General features: G+C 51.6%; 2 non-coding genes across 2 annotated transcripts; both read right to left on the minus strand.

Moving 5' to 3' along the window:
- Nucleotides 1–3,032: 3,032 nt before the first annotated feature.
- Nucleotides 3,033–3,105, minus strand: TRNAE-CUC (transfer RNA glutamic acid (anticodon CUC)). The gene has a single exon. It is a non-coding gene; the product is annotated as a tRNA-Glu (tRNA).
- A 5,149-nt stretch (nucleotides 3,106–8,254) lies between these two features.
- TRNAE-UUC (transfer RNA glutamic acid (anticodon UUC)) lies at nucleotides 8,255–8,327 on the minus strand. The gene has a single exon. It is a non-coding gene; the product is annotated as a tRNA-Glu (tRNA).
- Nucleotides 8,328–11,697: the final 3,370 nt, after the last annotated feature.

Below are 11,697 nucleotides of genomic sequence, written 5' to 3' on the forward strand. Positions count from 1 at the left end.
TGGTCCAGTGGTTAAGACTCTGCGCTCCCAGTGCAGGGGGCCTGGGTTTGATCCCTGGTCAGTGAACTAGATCCCGCATGCCGCAACTAAAGGAGCCCACGTGCCGCGACTAAGACCCAGTGCAGCCAAATAAATAAATAGTAAAAGAAAAAACAGTAAACACATAGAAAGATGCTCAGCATCATTAGCCCACAGGAAAATGCAAACCCAAACCGTAACAACACTGCCACACCTATTAGAACGGCTCCAACGGCGCCAGCAAAAAGCTGGCGGTACGAAGACTGTGAGGATGTGTGGCAGCTGGCACTCTCACGCAGCTGCTTGGTGTGGCCACTCTGAAAAGGGTCTGGACGTTTCTCAGAAGGCTACGTGTACTCTTATTACAGGACCCAGCAACCCCACTCCTAAGTATCTGCCCCACAGAAACGAAGACTTGGATTTCCTTAAAAACCCGTACACACAATTCTATGACAGCTTTATTCATAACTGTCAGAAACTGGAAACAACTCACATGACCTTCAGTAGATGAAAAGAGAAACAAACCTCACAAAAGAATACTCCTCAGCAATATAAATAAATAAATAAATAAGCTACTCGATATGTGCGACAACCTGGCTGGATCTCCAGAGAATCGCGCTGAGTGGTTACACACGCAGACCCTGGAGGTATCAGCCACCACGATAAAGTGAACGTCACCATAAAGTGAGGCACATGGCGTTTTTCGTTTCTCAGTGCACATAAAAGTTATATTTACGCTATATTATAGTCTACTATGTGTACAACAGCATTACGCCTAAAAATGACATACATACCTTAATGAAATAATAAATTTATTGCTAAAAAATACTGACCACCATGTGAGCCCTCAGAGTCTTAGCAGTAAGACCAAAGACCACGGATCACAGATCGCTGTAACAAACATATTAATAACGCAAGAGCTTCAAAAATTCCAAGAATTACCAAAATGTGACAGAGACCCAAAGTGAACAAATGTTGTCGGAAAAATGGCGCTGATAGACTTGCGCGATGCAAGGTTGTCACGAACCTTCAATTTGTAAAAAATACAGTATCTGCGAAGCACAAAAAGTGAAGCCCAATAAAACAAGGTGGGCCTGTAGGCTGTATGAGTCCACTTACATGACATTTTGGAAAAGACGAAACTCTAGTGATAAGAGAACAAATCATTGGTGCCAGGGGCTGGGGGAGGAGGATAGGCATAAAAGGACAACACAAGGGAGATTCTGGGGGTGACGGGATTGTTCTGTATTCCGATCATGGGGGCAGCTACACGATAAATCTATACAGGTGTTAAACTCATAGAACTGTACACCAAACAACCATAAAAGTTTACCATTTGCGAATCTTTTAAAAAAATTAAATTGGCCAAAAAAAAATGCTACTGTATCCTGGCATATATGGTCAACTGATTTTTGACAAGGGTGCCAAGACCATTCAATGGGGAATGGGGACAGTCTCATCCATATGTGGAGCTGGGACAACTGGACATCTGCAGGCAAAAGAATGAGGCTGGACCCTTACACCACAGACAAAAATCAACATAAAATGGATCAAAGATCCAAACATAAGAGCAAATACTGTAAAACCCTTAGAAGAAAACACAAGGGAAAATCTTCCTGACACTGGATTTGGCAAAGATTTCTTTTTCTTTTCTTTCTTTTTTTCTTTGTTTTTGGCTGCACCAGCACAGCTTGTGGGATTTTAGTTTGCTGCCCAGGGATGGAACCCAGGCCCTCGGCAGTGAGAGCGCAGAGTCCTAACCACTGGACCATCAGGGGGTTCCCTGGCAATGATTTCTTGAATATAACACCAAAAGCACAGGCAACAAAAGAAAAAACACATAAATTAGACTCCGTTAAAATTAAAAACGATTGTGCATCAAAGGACACTCTCAGGAGACTGAAAAGACAACCTACACACTGGAAGACAGTGCCTGCAAAGCACGTGTCTGCCAAGGGATTCACATCCAGGATACAGCTCAACAAGAACACAACTTAAAGCATGGGCTAAGGACTCAGAGTAGACATTTCTCCAAAGGAAATACGCAAATAACCTGTAAGCCACTGAAAAGATGCCCAACATCCCTAATCACTAGGGAAATGCACACAAAAACCACAAGGAGATACCACTTCACACCCACCAGGATGGTTATTATAAACAAACGGAAAGTACATGTGGTCAGGATGCGGGGAAACTGGAAACACTGTGCACCATTAGCAGACAAGCAAAACGGTGAAGCCGCTGTGGAAACCAGTCTGGCAGTTCCTCAAAAGGCTACACGTAGGGGGGCTTCCCTGGCGGTCCAGCAGTTAAGACTCCGCGGTCCCAATGCAGGGGGCACGGGTTCAATCCCTGGTTAGGGAACTAAGATCCCACAAGCCACACGTTGGCCAAAAAAAAAAGACCACTTTAAAATCGCCCTTAAAGTAACGTTGCTCCGTGGTGCTTGGCTCTCACCGAGGTACCACCGCTTTCACCGGGTGGACTCCAAGGGGGCCAGAAAGCCACGCTTGAGCTCAAAGCTGCAGAAAGGCAGGGACCCACCCTATGGGTGGCTGTCCTCACCCACATCTCAAAACCGCACAGAGCGCTAAGCGGTGGGAACACACAAACCAGAATTCCTGCCTCTCCAATATCAAGTTTTCAAAATTCTTCTTTCCCAATTAACCTTGAGGTAAAGAAGATAGGAGGAAGTATTTCTAAAGTAGCATTCTTAGGCATAAATATACAAAAACAGGACAAAAATGTGAGTGTGTGGTCAGTACATTGGATTCAGATCTGACTTTCCGTTGTCTTCCAAATAACCACAAAATTTTTTTTTGATAAAAATACCACTAGAAACATAGCAGAGGTCACAAAGCAGTGGCCAACGGACACAAGTTTTATTTTTTTAATATTTATTTATCTTGGCTGCGCAGGGTCTTAGTTGCGGCACGCCGGATCTTCATTGCAGCACGCGGGATCTTTAGTTGTGGCATGCAAATTCTTAGTTGCAGCATTCATGTGGGATCTAGTTCCCTGACCAGGGATCGAACCCAGGCCCCCTGCATTGAGAGTGCAGAGTCTTACCCACTGGACCACCAGGGAAGTCCCAGCACAATTTCTTTGATTCTCACTGTGTTTCAAAATTTTTAATTAGTTGCCAGCTTTTTCAAATTTTACAGGGTTCACATTTTAAAAATCAGATTTCCGGCTTCTCTTGAAAAATGTCACAAGAATTCATCCCTAGAGGTGGTCCCCCTAGTCCTGCATTTCCTTGAGAATCTGGGCTTCCTGGCCCTGCCCTCCTGGGGGCAAGGGCGGCACAGCGCACTAGCTGACCAGTCTCGACCACACCCTGAGTCACACCCAGCCAGGACGCACCCGGCTCTTAAGTGTATGATGTATATGTACAAATCCCCGCCCCACTCCGCCCCCCGTCCAGTATGTCTTCCCAAAGTTTTATACTTCCTACAAAGAAACAATTTTTTAACAGTCTGCTTAATTTATCTTATTACATTTGGAATTTATTTAATCCATTTGGTTTTACCCTAAACGGACTGACCTACACTGTTGGTGGGAACATAAATTGGTGCAGCCACTATGAAAACGGTAGTACCCAGGTTCCTCAAAAGACTAAAAATAGAACTACCATATGTTCAGCAACCCCACTTCTGGGTGTACATCGGAAGGAAAACAAATCAGGATACCCAAGAGACACCCACACCCCATGTTCACTGCAGCGTTATTTACAATAGCCAAGATATGGAAGCAACCTAAATGCCCACGGACAGATGACTGAATAAAAATTTGGTATACACATACAATGAAATATAACTTAGCCTTAAAAAAAAAAAAAAAAAGGAAATTCTGCCATTTGTGACAACGTGGATGGATGTAGAGAACGTCATTCTAAGGGAAATAAGCCAGACACAGGACAAAATACTACATGCTACCACTTACATGAGGAATCTATAATAGTCAAACGCGGAGAAGCAGACAGTGGAATGGTGGTTGCCAGGAGCTGGTGGAGGGGGAATGGGACACATCAAAAAGTACAAAGCTTCAGTTATGCGAAATGACTAAGTCCTAGAAATCTAAGGTACAGCATAGGACCTATGGTTAACAATATCGTACTGTATACTTAAAATTTTGCTAGTTAAGCCTTCTTATCACAAACTAATGAGAACGGGAATAAACTTCTGGAGGTGACTGACAGGTTAATAGCATAGATTGTGGTTTTATGGGTGCACACTTAACTCATCAAGTTATATACTTCAGTTATGCACAGATTTTTGTAAGTTAAAAAATACTGATGTAACTGAAACTGTATTTGCAGTGTTAGCAAAGAAAGAAAACGTTGATTCACTGGAAGTGTCGCTCGACTACATGAACTATAAAGTTAAACAAATATGTGACAGGTCATTACTGGCAATGGACCCATATTGATTGGTTCCTACCACGGGGACCAAGGAGATACGGGTCTCACCAAAGGGTTGCACGCACGCAGCCCCCACGGGAAAGGGGGGGCATTCACCAGGCCCCCACGAGAGGGGGGTGTATCCACAAGGCCCCCAAGGGAGAGGGGCATCCACAAGGCCCCCAGGGAAGGGGAGAATTCACGCGGTCCCACGGGAAGTGGGGGTAGCCACGCGGCCCTCTCCATGCAGCCCGGCCTAATGCCCTCCCGGCACCCGCAGCCCGCGGCCCGCAGCCTTCCGGCAAGATGGAGGCCGCGCCGCCGCCGACGCGCCTGACGCGGGCCCGTGACGCCCGTGACGCCCGCCGCGCGCCGCCGCCCCTCCCCCGCTCCCCTCCCCCCGCCGTAACGTCCTGACGCTCCGCAGGGACCCCTGACTGGACGGCGGCGCGCGGCGGAGCGAGAGGCCTCGCCGCGGGGGGGGCGACGGGCGCTTACCTGGGCCGCGGCCGGGCCTGCGCGGGCGCCAGCGGGCGGGCGGCGGCGGCAGCGGCTGCGGCGGCGGCGGCCGCGGGCTCCGCTCCTTGTTGGGGATTCGGCGGCGGCGGCGGCGGCGGCGGCCCGGGCGCGCGCTTCCTAGTGACGCCGGCGGCGGGGCCGCGCACGCACGGGCCAGGGCGAGCCTGGATATTTATTTGGCGCTCGGCCGGGAAGCGGGAGGTGTCGAGAAATAAGGCCCGGCTGGGCCCGACGCGCGTGCGCGCGGGCGAGGGCGGGGCCGGAGGTGGGTGCTTAGGCCCGTTAGCTGGGCGGCTGCTCCGCGCCCCGCCCGCTGGCTCACCTGCCGGGACTGGCCGACGCACCAGCTCGGCGCGGAATTCCCGGGGAGAGGGTGCGTAGGGGGACGCGCTTAGGGTTGGCGAGAAAGGTGAGTGACCTGCCCGCGTGTGCAAAGGGTCTCCCCAGAGGCAGGCGGGAGGGCTGCCCCGGGAGTCGTACAGTCCGAATCCTGGGATTATCATGGCTTATTTTTGTAGCAAGCGTTAAAAACGGCTTTAAACATCCTTTAAACTTCTGGATTCGCGCGGCTCCCCGCAGTGTTCCTGTGTCGACCCCCAGCCGCGCTCTCCTGTGCTGTAGTCACTGGTCACGTGTGCTCATTTCAATTTACGTTAACTGAAGTTAAAATTCAGTTCCTGCGCTATCACAGAGGCATTAAAAGACACCCTGATGAAGGGTTAGGAACGCCCTGAAAACTCTCTTTTTTAATGGCTGGAGTGCAAAGTCCCTGCGTTTTCCAGAACGTGAGAAGGTTAGCATCACTCAGCTTTCCTGGAGTTCCTTTGACTTGGGAGCGAGTACAAACAGGCCTTGCTGTTTGATTGAAAGGTGCAGTGGGGGCCCAGGGGGTGGTGAGTGGGGTCACCTGCCCTGCCCAGGCCGGGGCACTTGTGAGGCATCCTGTTCCTGCCCCAGGACTCCTGGAGGAAGCGCTGCAGCCGTGGTGGTGTTGGGCACATCCCCACATCTCCCTGTGCTCTGTCTCCCCACCTGCACCGGGCAGTCAGGGGGACCCAGAGGGTGGCTGAGGCTGGCTGTTCTCAGACCAGGGAAGGCACGTACGAAGTTTCCTCGTGTGTGGTGTCACTGCTCTGGCAGCTGTCAGCTGCGGGAGACTCCGGTGCCCAGTGAAAGGCTTCAGGGTCTGCGGATGCTCCCTCAGGAGACAGAGAAGGCAGAAAACAAATGCCTTCTTCAAGACCAAGCCGTGAACCTGTGTTCATACTTAGGTAGGAAGACCACTGAAGGCCATTTCCCAGACTGGGAAGTTTCAAGCAAACTTCATTTCAGGGATGCTATAATTGGGAGAGTTACCGCTTTCATTCTGTTTTCAATAATATAGAGTGTACTCAAGCAAGTGATGAAAAAGTCACTGTTTTTAAAGATTAAACTATTGAGCCTATGTCAGTGCAGCTATTTTATTATATGGTAAATACAAGAGCAGGTGTGTCTGGTCTGTGCATATCATTTATTTGAGTTTCCCTGTCCTCACGTTCCGGAAGTAAATGCCCATAAAGTCAAAGGGAGAGGGCTTCCCTGGTGGCGCAGTGGTTAAGAATCCACCTGCCAACGCAGAGGACACGGGTTTGATCCCTGGTCCGGGAAGATCCCACGTGCCACGGAGCAACGAAGCCCGTGCACCACAGCTGCTGAGCCTGCGCTCTAGAGCCTGTGAGCCACAACTACTGAGCCCAACTACCGAATCCCACGTACCTAGAGCCCGTGCTCTGCAACGAGAGAAGCCACTGCAATGAGAAGCCCACGTGCCACAAGGAAGAGTAGCCCTGCTCGCCGCAACTAGAGAAAGCCCGCGTGCAACAACGAAGACCCAACGCAGCCAGAAATAAAATAAATTTTTAAAATTAATTAATTTTTTAAAACTGTTAAAGGGAGAAAGCTCAGAAGGATGCAGGAGGCAGACCAGGCCAGGTCCTGCGGCTGCACAGTTGGGGTGAGCTGTGGCCGCTGGCCTTGGAGTCTGGGCACCCCAGACTCCCCAGTCTGAGTTTCCACTGCTGCGTGGCCTCCACGTATTTCTGCCACAGGACCTCAGGCCTGGTATTTGAACCTGCGCTCACGTTTTCTGTCTCCGAAGCATTGGACTCTGCTTGGCTGACAGGATGGATTAGTTCCTTCTGGGGTCTGGAGTGGTGATTTCTCCCCTGTGCTCCCAAGGGGAGGGGAGCTTCCACTCTTGGTTTACTACAGAGGAGGGTAAACCAGGAGAGACTGTCATCATGGGCCCAAGGATGCTGTGGGGTTGTCATGCCCCACCCTCTACTTGGGCTCCACCACACACAGTCCCTGACCACACTGGAAGCAGGACCACGGCAGGCCCGGCTTACCCAGCAATACCCTGGCCCTCCCTTCCTCCACTCTGCAGGCCCTGAGGCCCAGGGCCTCCTGCCTGGGGGAGGGTGGCACACGCACTAAGAATTACAGAACCGTGCATGGGTAAAAGGTGTGTTTAAGCTCAGGACAGACCATTCAACCCGTGGAAGAGTATGAAAGGTTTATTGCTATGGCTTCAGATTCACAGTGCAGCCAACCTTTAAGAAACTACCCCTCATCTAGCTTTGGTTTAGTATTAAAGACCAAGCTATTGAAATAGTTTCTTTTTCCAACCATGTATCTGTGTATGGCTAGATTTTTTTCTCATATGCTTCAACCATTCTCACTAATTCTTTTCTTTTTTAATGAAAACGTCACTTTTTCATTTTAAAATGTTAACATGTAATGGGTGTATCATTTTTTAGTGACTTTTTTAAAATAAATTTATTTATTTTATTTATTTTTGGCTGCGTTGGGTCTTCATTGCTACGCGCGGGCTTTTCTCTAATTGCAGAGAGCGGGGGCTTCTCATTGTCGTGGCTTCTCTTGTTGCGGAGCATGGGCTCTAGGCGCACAGGCTCAGTAGTTGTGGCTCACGGGCTTAGTTGCTCCGCGGCATGTGGGATCTTCCCGGACAAGGGCTCGAACCCGTGTCCCCTGCATTGGCAGGCGGATTCTTAACCACTGCGCCGCCAGGGAAGCCCCTGAATTACTGCTTTTTTAAAATATGTATTTGGCCGCGCCGGGTCTTAGCTGCACTGTGCGGGATCTTTAGTTGCAGCATGCAGGATCCAGTTCCCTGACCGGGGGTCGAACCCGGGCCCCCTGCATGGGGGGCGTAGAGTGTTAACCACTGGACCACCAAGGAAGTCCCTGAATTACTGGCGGGTGTTTTGTTTGTTTGTTTTAATTTTTGGCCGCGCCACATGGCTTGCGGGATCTTAGTTCCCTGACCAGGGATCGAACCTGCGCCCTCAGCAGTGAAAGTGCGGAGTCCTAACCACTGGACCACCAGGGAATTCCCTGAATTACTGTTTTTTTAATTTCTGCGTTTTAATTCCCAGTGTGGTCCCTGTCGACCCGAATAGCCCACATAAACAGAGCTCTTTGGGGGTCCTCCATAAACTTTAAAATTATAAGAGGTCCCTGAATCCAAAAAGTTGGGGAAGTTTTCTCAGAAATCCTAGTACATCCATGAAATAGATGATTGTCCAACGCTTGAAGCGATGTTTGTGAGGATGTAGGATAAGTGCGAACACATCACTGTGCACGTCTCAGAGGTCTGAACTCGGGCTCACTTCAGCACCTCTTGAGGGGTAGGTCCTCTCCAGGGGAAGGAGTTTGGTGGATCAGGATTTTTGTCTTTACACTGTGTAGTCTGCAGTGAGCATGTATTATGTTTGTAACCAGAAAAAATGTTAGCGTCATAAGATAATGCCTACTCTGTTTTCCTCATAGTGGGCCTGGTGAAGGTTAAAAACTTTTCTTTCTTTTTTTTTTTGCGGTACGCGGGCCTCTCACTGTTGTGGCCTCTCCCGTTGCGGAGCACAGGCTCCGGATGTGCAGGCTCAGTGCCCATGGCTCACGGGCCCAGCCGCTCGGCGGCATGTGGGATCTTCCCGGACCGGGGCACGAACCCGCATCCCCTGCATTGGCAGGCGGACTCTCAACCACTGCGCCACCAGGGAAGCCCGGTTAAAAACATTTTAACGTGCTTTAAAAAATCATAAACTACCATATGTAACATAAGGTTGTATTGACTAACATGCAGTTTCTCACAGGGCAGGGCCTGGGTGTTCAAATCCATCAGTGTTCTCTGGAGTGAGACACACAGATGGAATAAGCACTCACTAACTCATGTTGAAAACACAAATTAGTGCATGGATGTTTTAAAGTTACGAATTATGTACCTACAACTGCTGCCTGGGATTGACTTGTGTCCTCCAGAGGTGTGGTGACATCACAAGTCCCAGGACCTCAGAATGAGCCCTTATTTGGAACTAGGGTTGTTGCAGGTATAATTAGTGAAATAATGAGGTCGTGTTGGACTGGGGATCCCTAATCCAGTGACTGGTGTCCCATAGGGACAGACACACAGAGAGAGAGGCAGAGACACATGTGCTGCGTCCACAAGCCAAGGATAGCCGGTGTCCAGCAGAGCCCAGGCTCAAGTTCCCAATCCCTGGGGAGGCCCCCACTGCGTGGAGGCTGGCACTGCTCGTCACAGCGCCAGCCGCCTGCAGGGGATAGAAGTCCAAACACTTCGTTCCCGGCCTCCTGACATCCAGGTCGCCAAGGAGAACGCGAGGCAGCCGAGCACCGACAGGACAAGCTTTACTCAGGAGAGAAGAGACCAGGTCGGCTTCCGCCGTGGGCCTCGTCCCCACGCCGGGTCCTCCCCACCCTGCTGGCCTGCACGCACCCATCTTGTGCTGCAGGAAGGACCTGACCCCTCCTGAGGAGTCTGACATGCTGAGCGCTGGGGGTGCATCCATCTCACAACCGGAGGGAGGTCCACACACAGGCTCTATGGGCCCCCATCTATTGAAAAGAAACGGTGCCGTTTGTAAGTGGCCCTTCGGGGACGGAGAGACGGCCTTTCCCCACAGCTGAAGCTGGGAGGGCTGATCGTGGTCCCCCACTCCCCTCCAGTCCTGACAGAGGTGGCCTGGCAGCACCTGACTTCCAGCTGAAAGGAGACACCTCTGTGGTCTCAAGGCCCCCAGTCTGCTACACACGTTACAGTCGAGAAAACTAATTCTGCCAAAGAGCCCAATGATTTTTCCTCAGCAGCAAGAGAAGCAGCTGCAGTTCGTACCATCCCTTCTACTCAGCCACACTCGAGCTCGCCCGGCAAGGACGTGTGAGGGGCTGGAGCGAGGCTGCGCTGCGACAGGCGTCTGTCTGTGCTTCCACCTTGCCTGCCTCGCTGGACACCCTGTTTCACGGTGGGGGCCCACTGCTGCCCCCAGGCACCGAGCCAGCACCCACTGTGTCCAGAACTCATAGGGTCATCAAGGCAGAGTGTCTGAGGTTTTGAAACCTGTCCCCAGAGTCTGTGACATTCCTCCTTTCCAAAGGTGGGGCCTCACCCACCCCACCCCTACCTTGAGGGTAGGCTGTTCTTAATGACTCACTTCTGCTTCCGTGACTAGTTCACCCCCATGTGAGCCAGCCGACTTGGAAGTGGGTACTCCAAGCCCACGCAGCCTCCAGACAACCTCCACTGATGTCCTGACTGCAGCCTCCTGGGAGGCTCTGGGCCAGAACCACCCAGCTCCTGGAGTCCTGACTCAACAGAAACGATGTTTGTTGTTTTCAGCCACCGCTTGGACTCACTTGTTACACAGCAGTAGGTAACGAATACAGCCCTAAATGGCTTCCCAGGAGTCCCCCATTCGTTTGCTGCTCTTTGTTAAGGAGAAGCGTGATTGCTTTTCTGCAAAGGATTCCCCATCATCTCCCAACCTCAGAGGCTCCATACGGTGACTGTCCCTCAGTGCCTTACCAGGGCCGCCTAAGAGGTAAGAGGCCCTGACCTTGATCAGCTGCTCTTCTGGGAGTTCCAGGGCTGTGCGCTTCTATGTGGTGAGCCTGTGTCTGTGAACCCAGATGACAGGCATACATAACTCACGCCTCATAAAAATATTTTCCATGTATTTCCTTCCACTCCTGCAGATTTCTGATGCCTCCACCTTACTGGAGGCTGTGTGTCCTGGGTTCTGACTTTCCCACCTCTCCCTGGACAGGGGAAGGTGGGGAGATGGTGAGAGTTCCCTGGAGCCTGGGGAAGTAGCTAGGACTGCCCCAGGAGAGGGCTGTGGGTTTGGGGAGAGGTGAGTGGGTCTCTGGGTCCTGGGGAGCAGGCATCTCTCCAGGGCCTGTACCTGAGGTCCATGTGTGGACCTGAGCATGGCTCAGCGTGGACATTACCAAACATGCCTCCTCTCCAGCAGAGGGGTCCCTCCCTGCTGGGCACCCCAAGGGGCAGTTCGGGGTCCCCTAGGACAGACATGTCCACCAGTGTGAGTCACGATGTCTGCTTGTCTCTTTTTGCCACTGCAGGTCCCCACGTTGGGACCAGATCTGTGTCTGTGAACCGTCAGCTGCCCATCGGGGTCCACAGAGTGATGGGACACACCCTGGGATTCTAGGACCACCCCCCATCCAAGCAAGACCCACAGCCGTGGTGAGTAGGGCAGGCCCCAGACCTCAGACCCTGATCTTCCTTTGCAGCGGCAAGCTGAGAGCCCGGCCCACAGGAGGGCGCAGCCCTGGGGGAGCTGGGGCGGCCCCACCTGCAGCGGAGGTCCCAGCCTCCCCCTCTCCCACCCCCACTGTCTCCTGGGGCTCCGGAGGGGAAAGTGGGCTTGCGTGCTGTTTATATG

Source organism: Phocoena phocoena, chromosome 15 (assembly GCF_963924675.1).
Source record: "Phocoena phocoena chromosome 15, mPhoPho1.1, whole genome shotgun sequence".
Classification (NCBI taxonomy): domain Eukaryota; kingdom Metazoa; phylum Chordata; class Mammalia; order Artiodactyla; family Phocoenidae; genus Phocoena; species Phocoena phocoena.